The 22,567-nt window shown below is 42.2% G+C and overlaps 1 protein-coding gene and 1 long non-coding RNA gene across 14 annotated transcripts in view; both read right to left on the minus strand.

The window, feature by feature from the left end:
- ZFHX3 (zinc finger homeobox 3) overlaps positions 1-22,567 on the minus strand; it is a 257,142-nt gene that overhangs the window by 204,184 nt on the left and 30,391 nt on the right. The window contains exon 1 of one of the 13 annotated variants that reach the window (XM_083626173.1): positions 6,864-6,931. The exons of the other annotated variants lie outside the window; for them this stretch is intronic. The gene's annotated coding sequence lies outside the window, so the exon portion shown is untranslated. Of the gene's footprint in view, positions 1-6,863; positions 6,932-22,567 lie in introns of those variants that run through there. 13 annotated transcript variants of the gene reach the window in all.
- Positions 15,509-21,503, minus strand: LOC310768500. The gene is made up of 2 exons (XR_014551345.1): positions 19,117-21,503; positions 15,509-16,942 (listed from the first exon to the last, which is right to left on the minus strand). It is a non-coding gene; the product is annotated as an uncharacterized lncRNA (long non-coding RNA).

A 22,567-nucleotide genomic window follows, 5' to 3' on the forward strand; every position in this document is an offset into this window, starting at 1 on the left:
GGAATGGCTACCATATCCTATACATCAGGGGTGGCCAACTTCCAAGAGACTGTGATCTACTCACAGAGTTAAAAACTGGCAGTGATCTACCCCCTTTATGGGGGTTCGGGTCAAAGTTGTTGAGTTTTTTCAGGGAGGAGGTAAAATGTTGAGCTTTTTTTAGGGGAGCCACAGTTCTTCAGCTTCTTTGGGGGGAGCCAGTGATCTACCGGTATATCACGATCTACCTGCTGGACATGCCTGCTATACATGCTTAGGCCAGAGGAAAGGGGGAGAAGGCACACCACTCAGAAAATTTTCAAACTGAGTACAAATGGTGAACATTAACAAAACACACCAATCCGGGATTATGCTAGCAACAATGTCTAGGAATTCAATTCAATTCAATGTCTAGGAATTCAAAATGACTCCTGCTGGCATACCCAGCAGAAAACCAAGCTATATCAGGGCAAAGGAGTTTCCAGAGCTCAAACCCACACCAAAAAGACCACAGTTCTCTATCACTTACTATATCCTGCATAATTTTATAAATTTCTATCATGTCATCCCTTATTCACCTTTTCTCCAAACAAAAAAGTCCCAAATCTGTAACCTTGCCTCATAGGGAAGTTGCCCCACCCCCTTGATCATTTTGGCTGCCTTTTTATGGATCTTTTCCTACTCTACAATATCCTTTTTTACCATCCCTTGCTCTGGCAACTCATGTGTCCTCCCCCCACCCCTGCTATTTTGCAAGATGGGCCAGCTCTGTCCCCCATCCCCAGTGTGCAGCCTATGCTTACAGCTCAGCTTCTGCCTCTCCTCTCCATGGAGGGAGGGGGGAGAGACTGCAGTGACTGAGTATACTCATCCCTCCCCCCTAAACCCTTTGTGTGTGCATCCACTTGTTGACTACAGGCATCCAGAAGGTGCTTCTGTAAGGGAAAGGTGTTCCTGAGTTTACCCAATCATGGCAATGTTTAAGCACAAAGCTTGGCCTTTCTAGGAGTCAGAAACTTCAGAAACAGGTGCAGCAGCCTTACTCTGAAGCAAGTGTTTCCCCTTTCTTGCTTACCAGTAAGAGGTGCTCTATCCTGGCACCAGGCCCATACAGGGGAGTGAGCAGCCAAGTACACTTGCCCTGTGCCTCAATGAGCTAAACTGGCTGCGGGGGCCCCACCAGACACTGGCTGCTTTTTTGTTTGAGTTTATAACGTTATTCCAACAAGAGTCCTGCCCTGGGCCTCAGACAAGCTCTGTATGTGCCTGCTTGGCGCTCCAGTTGTTGGCGAGATTGAGGGTTGTTATTGTATGTTTGTGTCCGGAGTCCCAAGATGATGTACCGTATTTTTCGCCCTATAGGACGCATCGGCCCATAGGATGCACCTAATTTTTTTGGGGGGGGGAATAAAGGGAAAAAAATTATTCCCCCCCCCAGCTGCGGGGGAAGCCTGAGCTTTTAAAAACGCACCTACCGTAGTTTTTAGAGGAGAAAAGGCTATCTGCCCGAAGCGCGGGGCGCTCTGCTTCAGCGCGCCCTGCGCTCCGGGCGGCAGGCTGCTATCCGCAGCCTAGGGAGCCCTGCGGGAACTCCTGTGGGCTCCCCAGGCTAGCTGATAGCTTCCTGAAGCCTGGAGAGCGAGAGGGGTCGGTGCGCACCGACCCCTCTCGCTCTCCAAGCTTCAGCGAAAGCCTGCATTCGCCCCACAGGACGCACACAGATCCCCCCTTCATTTTTGGAGGGGAAAAAGTGCGTCCTATAGGGCGAAAAATACGGTATCTGCTACAGTTCTAGGAAGAGAAAAGTTAGCAGTGTGCTCAGGTTCCTATGAGTGTTATGAAGACAGGCTGCATTGTGCTAAGTGTTTCACTGTATGCAAAAGGGCCATTTCTCCCAGATTCCCATTATCAAAGTTCCCCATTGAGAGAGCTAAGTGTGCATTAGGGCTGAGCAATATCTGGTTTTCAGCATCATGATGTATCAGCAGCTAAACATCGCAATATTCCACCATATCACAACGTCTGAAATTAGAGATCAGGCATGCGGATGAGGGAAGGAGCAGTCACAGAGGTCGTGCAGATGGGGTGTGTGCAGATCAGGCGTGGGGTGTGGGAAGGAGCAGTCATGGAGATCAAGTGAATGTTCACTGTGGCTACTGCTGCTTTCCTGCTGACTGAGAAAAGCTGCTCTGCCTCAGTGCCAGGGGAAGGTAGTGCCACAGTGCCTTCAAGTGAGGAAAGGCAACTCAGATCAGCAGTGATGGCCGCGCCTCTCCATCAGCGTGAGGGAAGGCAGCTCAGATAAGCATGGTTATTGGCTGAGATCACTGTGCAATATCGGTGGTGCCATGAAATTGGCTGCCCTGCCCTCCCTCATGCGAATAGCAAGTAGTGATATATTGCTGCATATTGCCAGGTCAAAATCATTATCGCAGTGTGATTTCAAAACTGATTTTGGCTAATATATTGAAAAATCGCATAGTGCTAGAGTGCATGATAGGAGACCCGAGTTTCGACCTCAATCCTATGCAACTATTGTCTAAACTGTGGTCTCTCACTGTGGAGTTAGTGGGTTGTATCCAATGTTAGTCTAACTCAAAGGAGACCTATTGAAATTGATGGATGTGACAAAGGGCTCATCCACACTTAACCTCTGTCCTGTGCTTTCTAGGCACATGTCTGTGCTTTCCTGGTCTGTGTCCAAGTGCTCTCCCCACCCCCCACCACCTCTTTCACAAGGAAAACCCACTCTTTCATGCTGAAGTGGAACAAATGGCAATTCAGTGGAATAGTGCTAGCGTTAAAAAAGGCACTTAAAAATGGAGCTTTAAAGTGTGGGCCTGTGCCTAGAAACATGGCACAAAAGCAAGTCTGGATGATCCCTAACTTAAGTGCATTAATTTCAATGGGTTTATTCTAAGTGCTTGTCCACACTTCCTCTTGTCCCACTGCTTCCCGCCCCAGGGAAAACCACTCTTTAGCATTCAACTTGAGCAAGCAGCAATTCAGGTTTTCTCCAGATGGACGTTTGCTCCAATTTAGCATTAAAAGGTGGGTTTTCTCTGGGGAAGGGAGCAGGGCAAGGAGAAAACTGCTTGGACCCATGCCTAGAAAGTGCAGGTCAAACCACTTGGAGCCACGCTTTCTAGGCACAGGACAAGTGGAAGTATGGATGAGCCCTTAGTTGGATGAACCCATTATTATTATTATTATTATTATTATTATTATTATTATTATTATACTGGCAGAAGTGGTAGGCTGTTGCTGTGAGGAGTTGAAGTTACACCATATCTGCTCTGTTTCAGACATTCTGCCAGTATTTAGTTATGAAAAAGGGGGAACCAATAACTAATAAGGATAGGATATCTGGAAATACGCAGAAGGAGATTGAGGACAGGTAGACAAGAGCAAATGTAAAAATAGCAAACACTGCCAGGGCTCCTTCCCTGCCTGTAGTGGTAGTTATAAAAGCAGCTCAAGGTCTATAGGTTAATAGAGAATGTATTAAGTCACAAAACTCTAGGGCTGAAGAGATGTGATGTTTCTCCTAATCCAACTTGCTTCTCTGAATCAAGATTTAATTTATTGACATATAGCAACAAAGTTCATTTCAAAGTACTGAGATATCTCTGCAAATTGGCACATGGCATAGTAAGTGGTGAGAGGCAGATCCCTACAATTAAGAAATGCACAAGAAAAGGCTATTTTACCTGGACCCTCCTCTACTGGTGATATTACCATTGGTGATGTTACCTGGGGTTACAGCACAAAGCTGACCTCAGCTGTTTGGAACCTATTAAATTCCTACTTTTGCAGGCCCTTATCAGGCAGCCATCCAGAGGCACACACAACTCCTGCTATTAACCCTGATCTCCATGTTAGTTCCCTTTTGCCCATATTCTGCCGTATTCCCTACCCATTGTGGAGTCTCAGCATCTCTTAAAAGCATCTCTCTGCAGCGATGCCTGCCTTCTGGCCACTACACATTTCCTTGTCTTCCCAGCACCAAACATAAAGGAACACCTGTCTTTGGCCAGGGTAGTTGACTTGATAGGTGCAATGTAATGGAGGACTACCCCCTATTGCAGAGACTGATAACATGGCTGGCCCTGGAATAAAATTGGCATCCCAGTAGCCAAATAAAAGGGCAGGGTATGTTCACTTATTCCTGTGCCCTGAATGACTCTATGGAGTGCACTATATGGTGAAGTTAAATGGAGTGCACTATATGGTGAAGTTATTCAGTTTTACTAAATACCTGCACAAAGCAATGTGTACCTAGTCAAAATTCTGCCTGCCACTGCTATGACAGAGATCGCCTACCTTAAGTACTACTACTAAAATGAGGCTGCACTTTAAGCTGTATTTTAAGCCGTATTTTAATTGTTTGTTTGTTTGTTTGTTATTGTTTCTTCTATTACGTTTTATTGTAATTCATATTTGGTGTTAGCTGCCCTGAGCCCGGCCCTGGCCGGGGAGGGTGGGGTATAAATAAAAATTTATTATTATTAAGTAGCAGAAGCTTGCAATATATAAATCATCTATCAAGGTGCTCCTGAGTAAGATGGAAAAGCCTATCTTATTTCTCCTCTTTTTTAATCACCTCAAATCACCTCAAAATAATTGGTCCTCTAGCTGCTGCAACCCCTGCATTAACATGAGCCTTTTCAATTATTATACAAAAAAATAACAAGAAAGAGATATTTGGAAATCTATCCATTATCTGGTTGCATTCTCCATATGGCCATAACAACAGAGAGAGAAAGAAAAAAATCTGCCATTTGTCCCCCAAACCACATATTTAATCCATGTGCTTATGTCAAACTTAATTACAGCACATTTGGCATAAAATAACAATCCACATCCTTGGAGAGGAGAATTTAAGTAGTTAATACGTGTGATTGAGTGAAATTGCTTTGCTGAATGTTTATGGGAAATTTAAGATGGATGAAATGTGATGATATTTTAACCATGTAGATGCCAGTTCTGGGTTTGAAATCAGCATTTTTCCTGCCATAACTCCAGTTTTGGTTCCCAACTTTTAAACTACCCAGCAATTGTGTCCTTAACAGCAGAATAACATGTAGAAATGAAAAAGATGACATATACTCCATCTCTACATGATAGGATGCAGTTTAAAACTTTGCAACCTCCAGAACAGGCATCATATTTTTAGCCTTTAAGAACTTGTGCTTGAGCCTGCTTTTCCCTTCTCCCTCTCACCACTTTTTCCTTTTGTGTCATGTCTGTATAGCATGTGAGCCTGAGGGCAGGGACCATCTTAGCACAGATTTAGGTCAGGCTTGTAAGTCTCTGAGAACCCTTTTGGATAAAAGATGGGGAATAAATGCCTAAATAAATATATCCATGGTTACTGTTGCACCCAGAACACTCAGTATGAAGGTCGCCTTAAAAACATCTTCAGAGGGTTCATTAGATCTTAATACTGACAACCTGCTGATTGAACTATCAAAGACCAGGCTGGGTGGAGGAGCTACACATAGCCTTGATGTGGACAATAATGGTATTGTTTGTTTTTTGTATCTATGCATGTATGCATGAAGTGCTTTTTTTCTTTGGGGACGTAGGGGTACGCATACCCCTAAACATTTTGTGAATCTAAGTTTGGCCCCACTGAGGGGCAGTATTTCAATATGAGTAGGAAAATTAGAGTACCCCTAAACATTTTTTTAGGGAAAAAAAGAAATGTATGTATGTATTTCCCACCATTTTCCCCTGATGGGGCTCAAGGTGACTTACAGATAAAAACAAGAACTGCTAAAAACATAGAAACATCAATAATTAAAACACAATTAAACATTGATAGAAACTACAGGCATACATAAAATCTGTTTAGAACATACCAATAATTACAATAAAAACAGCACAAGCCCTCTCATTAAAAGCAGTCAATTCTCATTAAAAGCAGTCAATTCTCATTAAAAGCAGTCAATTCCCTGTTGGAACAAGAAAGACTTCACTTGCCAGTGGAAGAACAGCAAGGAGGGAGCCAGTCTAGCATTTTTAGAGAGGGAGTTTCAAAGTCTGGGAGTAACCACTGAGAAGGCAGATGGGCTTCCCCTGAATACTGTATCTCAAAACCCAGGTAGGTTCACATGAGGGAATATGGTCTTTCATATTCCTGAACTTATTCTATCAAGCATTTTTATCAATAATCCCCTCATTTATTCTCTAATACATGAACAGGACCTAATGGCTATAAAGCAGGGGGTACAGATCTTGGAAAGCTATAAGGTGGCCCATTAAATGAAGATCCCCGTCCATATACAAGCACACATGAGCAACCAAGAGAAGCTTCTTAACCACCTAAAATGTGAGTGGGAACATTTTGCACCCACACTAACATTTTGTACTGCACATGAAAGGGAATTGTGCTATGCCTTGCATTGCTTGATATCAGCCCAGGACCATCAGTCAATAATGGCTCACACCATAATAGTGCATGACAAATTACAGGGGCAGTCATATGAGAAATCTGTTTGGTTTGATAGAAAGATCTACTAATAATGAGGGACTGATGCTTAATTATTTGCTTCTTGCCTTGTTACCTAAAAGTTGAAAGTTAAACCCCTAATCCCTGTCAGCCTTTCATTGATTATGGAGACAGAAATCATATCTGTTATCATATTGGATTCCTATTTCAGTCAGGAAGTTTGATGCCCTCTCCCATCTTACTCTGAGTAGTTAGTCCCTCTTCCCATGTCCACTGGAAATAACTGTCTCCTCTGCTAGATCTGAGATTCCAGACAGAACTTTCCCATGCCACCATCCCTCAAAATAGCCTGTGTTCCTCAGTATTTATAGCAGCAAGACTCTGCTGAGCTGATTTGTTTGGATTTCCACTGTTTTTGTGTTTAACTCACCCCTCACCCATGGGCAATTTCTTCAGGCTGTTACTGATGGGATATGTTTGGGTGGCAGAGACAGCATTCAAGATGGTAGCTGTGCAGAAAAGGCATGGGCTGCAGAGAGAGAGGGTGGGGCAGAGGTTTTGTAAGTAGCTGGGACAATGAGAACAAGGCAGGCAGTATGCCAAGCATGGGATGGCTGCCAAAACACAGATCATTAGCTTGGGCCAGCTATAAGCAAGGAAATGAGAAACATATGTGGGAGAGCAAGGTTAGGAGTGAGGGCCTGTGGGTCAGTGACAGTCGTACGAAAACGTTTCCCTTGTTCTTCAGCTGCAGCCTGACAGTGTCAAATGCCATTCTGGTAGCCTTGATTTCTCATGGTGCTCAAGCTTGTTTTGGCCTGATATGGTTTTTTGTTTCTCTTTCACTGATGGGAGCTTTTGGGAGGAGGAAGGGAACAGACAAGGAAGCCTTTCCCCTCCCCCACCCCGGCTATGGGAAAAAGCAGTGTTTTGTATACTGTTCCCAAAATTCCTAACACTTTTCTGAATAGCGGCTTTAAATCCCAACTGCCCTGGGAAGAAAGGGCGGAGTTCTCAAGTAGGTCTTGGTGTTCTTTCTTAAATGTAACTAGCTGCACCTCATTACCCGATACTGAAGGCCTTTTGTGCTTTTGCAGAGCTGTGCTACCTGAAAGCTGTGACATGCCGCAGCTTGTAGTATCTACTTTTATTTTATGACGCTAACTGTTTGGTTTTGACATCTTTTAACTATTCTCTATGTAGACTTCAAGTTAAGTTGCTTGCAAATAATTTTGATTTTCTCCCAAGTTTGCTGATCCATCAGTCAGCGAAACTTAGTGAACTGTCTACAGCTCCAGCATCTCTCGTTTTTCACTCATGAAGAGTTTACAGACAACAAATTATAGAAATTTTTCCACCTTTTCCCAAGCATAGCACAGAGGGAGGTGAAACAGTATCTGGATATGGGAAGAGCTCTGGTTGACATGCAAGTTCCATTTTTTAATATTCCGGGATGTGTGGTGAGGTGTTGTTTGTTGTATTTATTTATGTTCCTTTGGGTGTTATGGTTTTATGTCTCATTTTTTATTTAAATTGCTTTTGTACTTATTCATTGTAAGTTGCCTAGTTAACCTTATGTTATCTATGTTGCATGTATATTGGCATCCATCTGTCCAAGAGATAACAGATGAGTGTGCCATTGGGAGTAAAGTCAAACCGTCTGAGAGTTACAGTGCCTGCTGTGGCTGTAGAGACCAATACAGGAAAGACATATTTTATTGCAGCTGGGGCATATGAAGGCACCCAGTTTTGCTGTTACAGATGTACCATGGCCTTTATTTTCTCTGAGCTCCTCCCTGCGGTCATTTTTCCTCTGGTCACTGCTGTGGATACACAACCTGTCTGTCTCCAGGCACTGCTGTCAATTGCAAGGGATTCCCACACGGCAGGTTTAATGCTGCCAACCTACATGTCACATTTGCAGACATCTTTATAACGCAGAGTTGGTCTACCAACAGGCCTGGTGCCTGCCACATGCTTGAGGTGGTAGGTGGTTTTGTCTATCTGGGCTCCACCATAACCAGCAACCTTTTCATTGATTCTGAGCTGTACAATCATATTGGTAAGGCAGCTATAGCAATGGCTTGCCTCTCCAAAAGGATATGGGAGAATGTGATGCTAACAACCAATACCAAGATGAAGGTCTACCAGGTTTGCGTGTTGAGCATGCTGCTTTATGGAAGTGAGTCATGGGCAACTTACACCTGCCAGTAGCAATGCCTCAATGCCTTCCATACGTGCTGTGTCAGGAATATTTTGGGTACCACATAGCAGGAAACTAATGTCATAAGTAAATAACAATTAATTAATTAATTAATTATTCTTATTCACAGTCACACCTGGGAGTGCATAAGTTTTAGGGTGGAGTAAGAAAGGGACAGCAGTCATGAAATTAAAAGACGCCTGCTTCTTGGGAGAAAAGCAATGACAAACCTAGACAGCATCTTAAAAAGCAGAGACATCACCTGGCTAACAAAGGTCCGTATAGTTAAAGCTATGGTTTTCCCAGTAGTGATGTATGGAAGTGAGAGCTGGCTGATCGCCAAAGAATTGATGCTTTTGAATTATGGTGCTGGAGGAGACTCTTGAGAGTCCCATGGACTGCAAGAAGATCAAGCCTATCCATTCTTAAGGAAATCAGCCCTGAGTGCTCACTGGAAGGACAGATCCTGAAGCTGAGGCTCCAATACTTTGGCCACCTCATGAGAAGAGAAGACTCCCTGGAAAAGACCCTGATGTTGGGAAAGATTGAGGGCACAAGGAGAAGGGGACGACAGAAGACGAGATGGTTGGACAGTGTTCTTGAAGCTACCAGCATGAGTTTGACCAAACTGCGGGAGGCAGTGGAAGACAGGAGTGCCTGGCGTGCTCTGGTCCATGGGGTCACGAAGAGTCGGAAACGACTAAACGACTAAACAACAAAGAAAGGGAATCTATTCCAAATATTATTTTCTAATGAAAGTTTAAAATACTTTAAAAAGGTAAAAGGACCGCTGACCATTAGGTCCAGTCGTGAGCGACTCTGGGGTTGCGGCGCTCATCTCGCTTTATTGGCAGAGGGAGCCAGCGTACAGCTTCCGGGTCATGTGGCCAGCATGTCTAAGCCGCTTCTGGCGAACCAGAGCAGCGCACGGAAACGCCATTTACCTTCCTGCCAGAGTGGTACCTATTTATCTACTTGCACTTTGACGTGTTTTCAAACAAAAGCTGGCTGCAATTCTGACTTGACACTGTAACAAGAATCCGAGGAAGTATTCTAGAGAAAGCAGATGCCGCCTCCCCTCCTGTCCCAAGACAAGCAACAGTGCAGTTTAGGCATGTGTGGTGGTGGACTATCACATTACTGAGACAGTAGCAATCTTTTGGAGGTTCTAATAACAACATCTATTTGAGTCCTCACCCAAGTCAAATTTGTCTCAGAAGTAGGTCAACTAATTGTTTCTTAATCTGCTTCCAAGGCAGAAATTTTCTGGATTGCAACTCTCCTTAGGATTCCAGGGTATGGGCACTTGTGCTCCCTGGAAACTCTGGCCATAGTCACAACTCTTGTCCAGTTTTCCTTTGGCCACTGTTGGTCTCTTCAAGAAATGGTAGCAAATGCTCCCTTGCCTGGATGTCAACTCTCTTTATATTCCCTAAGGCTCTCAGGTCTTTAGGTAGCCCTTGGGAAGATGAGGGGAAAGGCTGCTCCAGAATTCTCACAGGCCACTAAGAGTCTCTGCAGGAGTCAATAAGCTGAACTCCCAGGCCTGAACTCTTTCCAGCAACATGAAAGATGTAGTGGCAAATACATCTAATGCCTAAAGTGTCAATTGAAATATATATCTGTCTGCTTCCTGCGTACTGTGAAAGGCTGTCAGCCTTGAGAAAAAAGTTATGTGCAGTTTAGATATTCATCCATGCATCACTGTAAAAAAAATAAAAATCTGAAGAGTCAATGCTATAATGCAGTAAACTCTGTAAATAAATCTCAAGGTTCCACCCACATCTGCAGAAGTCTGTAAGTTTATCTGATAGCCATTCCTATCAGTTTTTTTTAAAAGGTCACTTGATAGCACTTCCTTTCATATAAAGACACTGCCTTATAACAGGTCTGTCTGTCTACTCTGACTTGCAGTGGCTATCCAGAATGGTCTCCTTGGGCAGAGAGAGGTAATTTCCACAGCCTGCTACCTAATCCCTTTTTAAACTAGAGATGACAATGAGGATGTTGAACCTGGGGGCCTCTGCATGCAAAGGAGCTGCTTTAGCACTCAGCTATATGTGCTTCCTCCCCAAAGACGTAAATGGAAAATATTTTTTGCAGAACCATCTATGTATCAGGAACAACTCTCCTTGCTGCACTACTAAATGTTTCCCAGGAACCTTCAAAATCTTTTCTTTTTAAAAACTTTTTTTTAGAAATTTATAACCACAATGTAAATAATAAATAATTCCTAGATTGACAAGGAAAGATGAAAAGAACAGGAATAACCTGTCAGCAACCCATAATCAATTAATACATTTTTTTACAGGTGGTCATCCACCCATATCACAAAGGCTTCAGCTTCTCATCACATATATTCACCTTACATTGACTATACAACCATTGAGATAAGCCAGAAGGACATGACATGAAAATGTCTAGAATTCAGTGGCACGCAGTGTACTCACAGTCAGATACATTGTGTTTCTACATTCTAAATTAAACCAAGCAGCTATCTGTGATTTCAATATATTCTACGTGCAATCATCATTTTAATCAAATTGAGCCCCATTACTCATTTTCCAGAGATCCTGCCTTTTTCATTTCTTTTTTGGAAGAAAGTGAGATCGGTTTTTTTAAAACAAAACAATAAAATACATTTAAATTGACACCCACAAGCAAGAAAACTATGAGCTACCCAGGAAAAGGATGAACGCCTCCCCTCAAAGGTTCAGGTACAGCCAAAGACAAGGATTTTTCCATGGAATACTGTTTTGATGGCTCATAGATGAGCTGCTCTGCTCCAGCTCTTGGTAAACACACCTTCTCCCATGCTTGATCTCTGCCACAAGAGGTAGTATGATGCAAACAAAGAATAAACCATAACTGGGTTTTTTTGGCTGACAATGGTGGTGTGACCATGGTTGCTCTTTGTTAATTTCTTCTGAGTTTGGTCACACCCACACCATACTTACATACCACTAACAGACATGGCTTCCTCCAAAGAATCCTGGGGACTGAAAAGTGCTAAGAATTGTTAGGAGATCCCCACAGAGCTACAATTCCCAATGGATGGATGGATACCATGCAGATCCAGTAATTTTTAAAATTTTAATCTGACAGTAAGGCTTAGAATTTCATCTATTGGCACCACTATTTGCCTCAGTTTTTCAGATTCTGTTCCTGAAGAACTCAGGCACAAGTATCATCCTTCTTAAGCACATCTTTAATTCACTTGTCATCCAACAGTCCAACTAACTCCTTAGATGGTTTCCTGCTTCTAATATATGTTAAAAAATATTATTGTTAGTCTTATGTTTTCAGAGATGTGCTCCGCATTTATTAATATTTTGTACCCCTTATTATCTGCTTGCATTTATTTTGCCAAAATTTGAGTTGGTTTTGGAAATGTATTTTGTTTTGTTTTTGGTTTTTTGCTGTTCATCTGGGTTATATTCTTGTATTTTTATTGTCAGACCTTCTTATAAATTATCAGTGGATTCTTTAATTTTATTGTTTCATTATTAATATGAGATGCTTTCATTAGTTCATTTTTATATAACTATTTAATTTTTTATGTTTTGTAACTCTTGGTGAATTATGTAAACCATTTTGATGTGAGCTGCCATGAGCATAATTTACTATGGAAAGGTAGCATACAAATAAATGATGATTTATAAGCTTTTTTCCGCAGGTGGCTTTGAGTGACAGATTGCTAAGCCCAGCCAACGGTAAATGGCCATGTACTTCAGGAAGCAACACTAAGACCGTTTGGACAAATGGGAGGAGGGCTGCCACAGTGCTAACTACTACAATGCAAGCTTTGCTGGATTTGCACCCCTCTCAGGCAAGATAGTATCAGAGAGTGTGTCTCAGAGAGGAAACCTGGCTTTTTCACCTGGATGTGCAGGAAGACTAGAGACACCAGGCAATACAAAAGTGACAGACCGGGCTTTGGCACACCAAGTGGTAGATAAATGATTTTAAATAAATAAATTTTAAAGGGCAGAGTTGTGCCACAGCCTTTACTAGCTTTCTTGAGTCAGTATCCACTTTTTCCACACTATACATAATTTTACACATAATTTATCATATCCCCACTTGCTCGCCTTTTCTCTAAACACAAATATTGTAACCTTTCCTCATAGGGGATTCAGTCATGTTGGTTGCCCCTTTCCCAGTGTTATGATATCCATTTTGAAGTGCAGTGACTGGAAGTGAACACAGAAGCCCGTGTGGTCACACTAATAGGTATGTATAATGGCATTATGATATTGGCAGTTTTATTTTCACATCACGTTTCTCAAATAAAACCACATGGACTTTTCAGTCCATTTTACAGTCCATTGGTTTTAAAAAGGAATTTATCTGAATGCCTCACATGCAACTCCACAGATGCTAAGCTACACCTTTGTGTTCTAATAATGTTCCAGAAAGTTTTGTTAAGTTCTTTGTCTTCTGAGCTCCTTTAATACTTACATTTAATATTTCTAGTGCTGGGATTAAGGGATGGTTGTCAGGTAACATTAGTAAACCTCCCAAACAGTCAGATAGCCCATAAGGTTTGGGGCCAGAATTAGCCTGTGGTGCATCTATCAGGATTATTTCTGGGGAAACCCTTGCAGAAGGGGGCCTGCCACTATGAAAAATTATCCTCCCTTCTCCAAATCCATCATAGATAGGGACATCCACTGGTCCTTGATCTAGAGTTGCCAACTGCCCGCCCCCAAGCAACAACAGTCCAGCCAACTCCTATACCTTTATTAGAAAGGTACAGTCAGAAAGTTCTTCCTGATGTTTAATCAGAATCTCCTTTCTTGTAACTTGAATCTATTGGTTGGAGTCATACCCTTTGGAGCAGCAAAAATCAAGCTTGCTCCATCTTCCATGTGACAGCCCTTCTCTCATTCTCTTCTTTTCCAGACTAAACATACCCAACTCCCTCAGCCATTCCTCATTAAGACTTGGTTTCCAGACCCTTGTTCATCTTGGTCACCCTCCTCTGCACACATTCCAGCTTGTCAATATCCTTCTTAAACTGTGGTGCCTAGAACTGGACACAATATTCCAGGTGTGGTCTGACCAAGGCAGAATAGAAAGGTTCTATGACTTCCCTTGATCTGGACACTAGACTTCTATTGATGCAGCCTAGAATAGCATTAGCTTTCTTTGCAGCTGCATCACACTGTTGATTCATGTTACGTTTGTGGTCTACTAAGACTCCTAGATCCTTTTCACATATACAAGACAGGTGTCCCCCATCCTATATTTGTGCAGCTGGTTCTTTCTGCCTAAGTGTAGAACCTTACATTTGTCCCTATTGAAATTCATTTTATTAGTTTGGGCCCAGTTCTCCAACCTGTTAAGGTCATTTTGAATCCCGATTCTGTCTTCTGTGGCATTATCTACCCCTCCCAGTTTGGTGCCATCTGCAAATTGGATGAGCATCCAAGTTGTTTATAAAGACATTCAGCAACAACAGGCCAAGGACAGAACCCTGTGGTACCCCACTTATCACTTTTTTCAGGATGACAGGGAACCATTAGTGAGCACTATTTGGGTTTGGTCAGTCAACCAGTCAACCAGCTACAAATCCACCTAACAGTAACCTCATCCAGCTTCTCCACAGGAATAACATGGGGCACCTTGTAAAAAGCATATGTCCACAGCATTCCCCTGATCCACCAAACTTGTAACTATCAAAAAAGGAAATGAGATTTGTCAGGCAGGACTTGTTTTGGAGAAACAATGGAGATTCGCTTATGTATTTATTTATTTATGTATTTATTTAACAAGATCTGTATACCACTTAACTGTAAATGAAACATATAAGTGGTTTGCAAAGACTATAATATATACATTAAAATTCAAAGCAAGCTTATAAAAAAGCAACATGTATAAAATCAAGAATAAAAAAGGTCCTTCAGATTGCCATTCCCTCGCCCCAAACAGAAAAAATACTAGATTATCTATTCATAAATTAATCTATTAAACTACAAATAAGCTCCATTGGACACAATTTATACTTTAAAGTCAATGTCACTGAAGTCCATATAATTTACTGTTAGTCCCAGAAAAAGTGTTTAGGAGTGTAGTCTTGGGACACATTCACACTGTAAATTTAAAGTGCTATAATACCTATTTAAACATTCATGGCTTCCCCAAAGAATTTTGGGAGCTGTAGTTTAAGAAAGTTGTGCTGAGAGTTGTTCAGAGGCCCCTATTCCCCTCCCAGAGCTAGAATTCCCAGAGTTCCATGTGAAAAAGAGATTGATTGTTAAACCTGTCTGGAAATTGTAACTCTGAATTGGGGAGTCTATTTTGCATGCCCACATTAGAGTCCTAAATCTGGCATGTGGAGCAGGCTCCCCACTCAGCATGGTGGAACCAGCAGGGGATGAAATAGTGAGGGCAGGACTAGGGAGCACAGACCTACTATGCCCCTCATGCAACAGCTATCACCTAAGCTACTAACTGAATTGGACTTTTGTAATTCAAGAAAAATAAATAGATGTTCTGAAAACTCTTTCATACACTTATATTTCTGTAGGAGGGAGAAGGGATGTGATTGCAACTTCTGGTACAAGTTATGACATTAAAAGGTTATGGAAAGCTAGTAGACACAAGGCCAAGTAAAATTAACTCAGAATTCTATGCAGAATCTGGATGCTTCAGAAGCCCAACTGGCTTCAGCTTGAAGTCAGGCATGTAATGTTGCTGGCCCCATACTGTTGAATACTCTTCTAGCAAAGGTTTAGCAGGGATTCTCACTGCTGTTTTTCAGGCATCTCTTGAAGACCTTTTTATGGTGACAGTCCTGTTCTGTTGTTTACATTTTTTCTGAGATGAGTCAGTCATTTTAATGATTTTTTAATATTGTTTTTATGGTATTTTATTTTTTATTGTACTTGCGTATTTTGTTGTACACTGCCTTGATATTTATATCAGGGGTGCTCTCTAGAAATATTTTTTAAAGAAGGAAAGGGTTGTATTCAATGCTAGTCCTACTCAGAGTAGACCCACTGAAGTTAAAGGACATGATTAATTTCATTAATATCAATGGGTCTACTCTGAGTAGTTAGTTACAATCCAAAGAAACTAAGGAAGGGACTGCCAAGCTGCTTGTGAAAAAGATGAGAATAAATAGGGGGTTTTAAGTTTTTAAAAGCAGCAAAATATTTCTCTTTCACACAAAAACTCACACACTTCCACATTTTTATCAGAATTCTGTCAGTTCTAAAACTGACATTTTCCTTTTCTGATCACTTCTGAGATAGTGGCATGGGAATCTTTTTTATTTATTTATTACACTGATGAAAACAGCAGATCATCCCACAGAGAAACAGCAAGGACAGTTGAAGTCCTAATCCCTGACCTGCCTTGCCCTTTCCTAACTAGCTATTGACATTGAACTTAAAAAGCTGCAGTGCTGCGGGGAGATAATGACTTCTGTTTCTTCTCAGTGGAAAAATGGGAAGTAGGCCAGGCTGGACTGGGAGACCTCAGAAATGGTGCTCTCAAGGAACTGGTATAATTTAAGTCTCCTGATGCCTGAAAACTGTTTAGCAAAGGAAGGTATGGCAAAAAGCAAAGCAAAGCAAAACTGAACATACACAACGATTCTTAGAATGCTTCTTGAAGGGCAGAATAATCCTATCTAAGTCATACATATAAATGTCCCTGGATCTCAATTTACTCCGGTAGTGAACTGGAGCCAGGAACAATTGCCCAAGACATCTCATGGCCTCTAAATTCAGCAGAGATAGAAGCAGTTGAAGAAGACCCCAATCATATCTCCTGAAGAAGAAGGCAGAGTCACCTAACTCTGAATCTGGGAGTGGCTTCCCAAACCTTTCAGAAGAGGGATCTGAATGTGATATTTGCTCTTATTGACCCCCACCCCCACCCTGGAGAAGGCAAAAGCCACTTGAGGAGGTGGGGAAGGGGCTCTGGCTGTCATCAGATTTTACTTGAGGAAATAAGGGTTCAGTGGAGCCCATACCTTGGTGGTTTTCAACCAGTGTGCCATGGCACCCTGGGGTGCCTTTAATGGTGGTCAGGGGTGCTGTGGGCAACAGTGGCCTCTGTCCCTCTTTCCTTCCCTCCCTCCTCTGATGCTCTCTTGCATCTCTGCCTCCCAAAGGCTTGCACAGCTGTTTGTTGCAGCAGCCTTGACTATAAGCTCCAAAGGCGGGTACTGGCCTTTATTGTACTTGCTGTGTGCAAGGCCTGCCTGGGAGCTAAGTGCCCGGTGCTGAAGGGGAGACTTTCCGCCATGCAGGTCCAGCAGCGCCCACTGCTGCCATTGCTGGCCTCACGTTCACCTTTGGCCAATCTCTCTCTCTCTTTTTTAATAATATTTATTACTTTTAAACCTTACAAAAAAGGGGAAAAGAAAAGAAAAAAAGAAAAAGCAAAAGAAAGAAAAAACAATACAGTACAATATATAGACAATACACAACACAACATTAACACATTAAAGAAAACGAAAGCCAAAACAATTCAAAAAAACAGCAACACACATCATACCATCTCAATACCCTCTCTTTCATTCCCTTGTTTCATCGACCTCCTCTCACCTCCCTTTTTGTATTCCATTTCTATTAATTATTTCAGCAAATCCTTTCCATCTTTCTCTATTTTCTGTCATATGGTTATCTTAACATATTTTAACCTTATTTTCCATTAATACTATAGTACTTATTTATACTTAATTCATTATAAAATTTCTACTAAAGCCATATAATTCCATTCCATCATTTTTCTAACACTCATTAATTTTACATTATTTCTATATATAAACTTTAAACTTTTTCCAATATTCTTCCACCATCTCTTCTCCCTGGTCTCGGATTCTGCCAATCTTTTCCGTCAATTCCATATAGTCCCTCAACCTGGTGATCTTCTGTCCGAGGCTCTTAACTCTTTTCCAAGTCCCTTCTGCAAGTCTTCTTCATATTTATACATGCACTTTGTCTTCTCCTGATCTTGTTCTTATTTTCCTTCCTTTGATGCTGAGGAGTAGATCTCGGGGAAATTCCCACCTAGCAATGTTTTTATTCCTTCTCGACAGGTCAGCCAAATCTCCATAGTTAAAACTAAGATTCAAAAGATATTTCAGGACGTATTTCAAAGTTCCTCCAAATCTGGAGGTCCCCACAACTCCAGTCTCCTCCTGACCCAAGTCCAGGTCCCAAAGGTCAGTAAATCCCTGCATGAAGGGATCTATCCAACTTTCCTTCTCCAGTCCAAGCGGGGCTCCAATCCTCAAAATCTGACTTTCTCTAAATTCACTCATAAATAGCATCAACTTATAGTCATCAAATTGCATCTCTCCCTCTCCACTTGTGCTACTTTAGGTTCAACAACAACAATTTTCTCCCCTGCCTTCTCCACAATTTGCCCTGTCAAAGTTGATCCCTGTATCGATTCCTGAATAGTTTCTGTAATAATGTTCACTTTTTGTCCCAAATTAGTTATCAATTTTTATAGTCATCACATCCGTCTTCTTATGGAGCTGTTCCAGTGAATCATTTATCTTACATAATGCAACCACTAAGGCTTCTTCTGTCAACATTCTTAGCACTCCAAGGTCAGTCCCAGATTCTCACAGTATTTTATCTTGCAGCTGGAAATTCCCCCAGCTCAGCTCATGTAACAATTTCAAAGGCTTCCTCTAGGGGGAAACAATTTCTATTTGAATCAATCCTTTTAAGCACAGTTCAAGCAATAAAGTTAGTTTCAATTTTCAGTTACTTTTACTCCTTTTTAAATGCAGAAGGAGACAATGGAAACAATGTATTTCTCTTATTTAACTAGCTGTCAACGAATGATCTATTCACAGTCAATAAGCATTTCCAAAACGTCAGTCTTACTAGCAGCCCGTTTCCAGGTTCAGAGCGGTGGTAATTTGACTTTCTTCACTCTCTCCTGCAGGCTTACATGATCCAAAATTCCCCCCCTCTTCTCCTGCTTCCAAGGGGGGTTTAATAATTTTAGCCAATGGAAGTTTAATCCTTTACAGAAGGCTTTCCAAGACTTTAGCTTGCAGCCTCTTTGCTTCAGTCTATTTACAAAAGGGGAAGGCGGACTTCCTGTTTGAAACCTCCCCGTTTCGGTGCCAAATTAAGACGTTTAAAAATCCAATTTTCCGTTCTACTCACAGGTAGTTGTTTTAAAATCAAATTGTCCACAGGAAAAAGTCAGCGCTCTCCGGCAACAGCAATGCGGCTTCACTCCGTGAAAGAAGCAGTCAATTCGAAGCACCGCACCACTCACCCCACGTCGCTCCGGATCTCCGAAACCGGGTTTCCCCACGAGTAGGGGAGGCGCAAAAGGTGCCAGCCGAATCCCACGTTCACAGGCTTCTCCCGCCTGTGATTTTTTGTGGGTCCCCGCCTTCGCCGTGGTGGCCAGACCCTAATTTCCACGAAGCAAGTTCCTCCCGATCAGAGGAATTCCGCCATTGTCCGGAGGCGCCAACCCGGAAGTCCTCCACCTTTGGCCAATCTCTGTTGGGCTACCAAGGCTGGGGACATCCTCTTCCCAGGTTCCTGTGGGGTAGCATGAGGTGGCAACTCTCTTGAGGGTGAGGGGTGGCTCAGAGACCAGGGGCGGTGGTGGTGGCTGCCCAGAGGACTCCCAAGGAGAGGGTAGAGGAGAGGAGTCTGAGGGAACACTCCACAAGGGAGGGTGCTCCAAAAACAGTGAGAGACTGCCAGCTCTGCAGGCAAGGGGTGACACAACTGGGGTCCTGAGCCCCACAGGGGTGCCGCAGAAAGAATGCAGTTGGTCAAGGAAGCCATGGACTAAAAAAGGTTGAAAACCTCCGCCATAGCTGGTTCAGCTTCTGCTATCCCTAGGAACTGTCCCAGGTCCTGCAGGACTTCAGTCTGACCAGCTGCCTGCCCCTGATTCTGCTTCCTATTACCACACACTGATGCCTGCCTGTCTGTCAAGAAGAGTTTCTGCCTATGCAGCAAGCAGCAAACCCAGTAAATGGGTAGTACTACATGAAGACCAGACACACCAGCAAAGAAGCCTCCAAGGATCACTTGTCAACAGTCAAGTCCCATTGTGTTTAGCTCTACACCTACACACAGGCTTTGCATGAGAGTTCCAGTAAGGAAGACAACATTGCCAGGAAGTATTTGAGTTTCCTATCCAAATGAACAATCATTTGGATTGACAGATATTTGTAACCCTCATCCTCACACTGTCAGTCCATTCCCTAGAAAAAGAAAGCCAGCCACTGAAAGACTGTTTCATTACCAGAACCTTCCATTCATCCTTCTGATTAGCATAATTCATGAAAAAGAGTAAAGGGAAAGAATCTTCTTTAGTGGATATTTAATCAGTGTTCTATGAGCTTCATAAGCAACCTCTTTAAGACACCAGAAAATGAAACAAGACATATTTCTGGGGCTGTCAGCAGGTAGATCCACTGATTTTGCAGTAAGTAATCTCTATGGGAGGAAGCTCTTGGCTCTGATGTCTGTGTTGAACATTCTGTGGCTCCCCCCAGCCACACCCGGGCAGGTCTCTTCAGTGGGAGAGGAGGCGGTGATGATATTGCTTCTAACAACCAGACTGAAGTGTAGCCTGAGGCGATCTTCTAAAGCCCCCTCCAAACAGCCTCTAATTAATTTTTATCCTGCTACTCCAATGAGTCCCAGGAGGGCAACAACCAAAACAAAAAAATCCTCTCATTTGCTCATTCAGAAAAGCTTTGACGGCAGTTCTTCAAGATTGTAGAGCTCTAAAGAGAAAAATGGCACTGAAGTTTTGCAGCTGGATTTTCCTCCAGTTCCTGTTTTTTGTTCAAAGAAATAGTTCTGTTGTTTCTAGTGAACAGGTCAGAGTGTATTTCTCTTCAGATACTTAGACACACTTTATGAATCCTTCTATACATGTAAGGAATTGAGTCACAAGCTTGGATTCTGCAATGCCACCCATCCACCCCAAAAAACTTTAGGAGCACTTGGGCAGAAGCACAAACAAGGGTACAGTCTGGCTGAGGCCCACTTCACAGATAGAACAGAAATGGTGACACTGTTCATGGACTTTACCATATCAGACTGTAGGTGTGAGGGATCACAGAATGGATTGATCAATATTCAAAATATATATAATTCAGAGACTATTTAGTTCTCTGACATTTAAGGTTGCTCCAATTCTTCTTACTTTTAAGACGTTCTTCCTGATATGTAAATCTGCAAAGGAGATCAGTTTTTCTCTTCCTGGAAATCCCTCCCCTTTTTTTTATATTTGAAAGCAGTGGTCTTATCTAACCTTAAATGTTTTTCTGCAAGTGGAACAAACTCTCTTTGTCCAACTTCTCTCCACTTTTCCAGGAATCTAATTCCTTCATATTTATTCTTATTTTCTTCTGAGACTTGCTTGAATAATCTGAAGATTGAAGTGCAGCTGTCCTTTGAACTGACTGTCTGTGTTGATCTTTGGAAGGGTTAAAGTGAGTGGATGGTTTTGCATTGAGCCTCAAAATAGGCCTTGCTTTTCATTTTGTTCTGTCCATTTCTATTATCTACATTCTACAAATTCTTCCTAATATGTCCACCTCCCCAGCATGGCTAGCTGGGTGGATCTGAATGCTGGTGATCATTCACAACAATCATGGAGTGATGAAAGAAGGCAGTAGATGCCCAATCCCAGAATACATGGAGACAGAAATCCATTTCATTACCTCATTATAGAAAAGCAAGCGACAAGTCAGTGCAGAATTAAGTAGAGGCTGCTATATTCTTAAGGGAAAGCAAAGAGTTTCATGAGCCCAAGAGAGGCAGTATCACACCTGCTTCGCACCTCTCCTGTATTTCAATTTCTTCCCTGACCAGTGGGGATAATTTTGTAACATTACACCAGAACATCTTCCTTTCTATTTGACAAAATGAAACAGAGTCCTCAGGATTTTCCCACCCATTGCTCTCTTGGCTACTCTGCTGCAGTACTATTTCATTACTTATTGATTTTTCAACATGCTGTCTGCGTGGTTGTAATTTACACAGGTTCTGATGGCCCTTAGCAATTCTTAACACCTCAAGGTGAGGTCACGGAGTTCATCTAAGACAGTAAATGTAGACAACTAGAGTTTCAAGAAAGGATGACAAATTGGCAAACTTGGTAGCCAAATAGGAGTTGCTGCTAGCCCAAGGCAGGCCACATACTGAATTATCACTGGATTAAGACAAGAAATGAAGCAAGTTTGCACCTTGGTGTTACTATCCTGTGTAGCCAAGAATGATCGGGAAAGCAACTGAGGAAGTAAATACCGTATTTTTTGCTCTATAAGGCTCACTTTTTCCCTCCTAAAAAGTAAGGGGAAATGTGTGTGCGTCTTATGGAGCGAATGCAGGCTGCACAGCCATCACAGAAGCCAAAACAGCAAGAGGGATTGCTGCTTTCATTGCGCAGCGATCCCTCTTGCTGTTCTGGCTTCTGAGATTCAGAATATTTTTTTTCTTGTTTTCCTCCTCCAAAAACTAGGTGTGTCTTGTGGTCTGATGCGTCTTATAGAGCGAAAAATACAGTAAATAGGCAGAACAAGTTCTAAAGGGCTTCAATTATGGAAGTACAGATGATGTCCAAGCTTTAGGATAAAGGTCTTGATTGTAAGAACAGTTCAAAAATTGATCCAATTAGCAAGAGTGGCAGCAAGGACGTGGGTGGACTCTTCCTAGCTGCATGTCTTTTATGCAGAGGCTGGGCTGGCATCTATCTGTTGGGTATTTCCTGCATCAACCAAGATGTCCTGCAATACCCTCTCAAGTACTTATGACTCTATAAAAACTATTTATTTGTGCATTGTGATTACATTTATATCCTAGGGTTGCCACACATCTGGAATTTTCCAATCATTACTGGGATTCGGCCATCGGAAACATTGTCTGGGCAGAAATTACTTAAATGTACATGAAAATCTGGACTTTTGT

The sequence above is a fragment of the Podarcis filfolensis genome (genome assembly GCF_964270895.1).
Source record: "Podarcis filfolensis genome assembly, chromosome: 8".
NCBI classification, from domain to species: Eukaryota; Metazoa; Chordata; class Lepidosauria; order Squamata; family Lacertidae; genus Podarcis; species Podarcis filfolensis.